Source organism: Haemaphysalis longicornis, unplaced genomic scaffold, assembly GCF_048455015.1.
Source record: "Haemaphysalis longicornis isolate Haplotype H1 unplaced genomic scaffold, Haemaphysalis longicornis Haplotype H1 scaffold_12, whole genome shotgun sequence".
NCBI lineage: Eukaryota > Metazoa > Arthropoda > Arachnida > Ixodida > Ixodidae > Haemaphysalis > Haemaphysalis longicornis.
Genome location: NW_027526225.1, coordinates 67,541,648 through 67,542,196, shown reverse-complemented (window position 1 = coordinate 67,542,196; position 549 = coordinate 67,541,648). Strand labels below are relative to the sequence as shown.

The 549-nt window shown below is 47.5% G+C and overlaps 1 non-coding gene across 1 annotated transcript; it reads left to right on the top strand.

Moving 5' to 3' along the window:
• On the top strand, nt 1-72 carry Trnag-ucc (transfer RNA glycine (anticodon UCC)). The gene has a single exon. It is a non-coding gene; the product is annotated as a tRNA-Gly (tRNA).
• Nucleotides 73-549: the final 477 nt, after the last annotated feature.

The following is a 549-nucleotide window of genomic DNA, read 5'->3' as shown; positions in this document are numbered from 1 at the left end:
GCGTCGGTGGTATAGTGGTTAGCATAGCTGCCTTCCAAGCAGTTGACCCGGGTTCGATTCCCGGCCGACGCAACTTTTTTTTTTAACCCTTGCTATGCATATTTTCAGAGCCTCTCAAAAGCCCTCAAGGACTCTTGATTTTTTCGCAAAAGACGCATTCTTATTCAAACAGTACGACACCCATCCTACTTCGATGAAACAGTGCTCTCTGCAATCTCCGGAAGGAAGGAAGTAAACTTTATTTTCCTGACCACCTGGTGTCGGAGTTGCGCTGATCCGGACGGGCGCGCTACCAGGGCGAGGCACGTGCATTGCAATCTCCGGAAGGACGCCCGCTTGGTTAGGGTGGCTAGCCACCCTAGCTTGTATCTGGCCATTTTGAAGGTGGAAGCGCTCACCCAACAGAGACGAAAGTAGAAAAAACAGAGACGACACGGCGGTAACTTGCAACTAATTGTTTATTGAAAAGAAACACAAATATATACTTGCAAAACCTCACGTTGTGCGTTCATCTCACCCAAGATAAAACCATGAAAGTCACTTTTTACA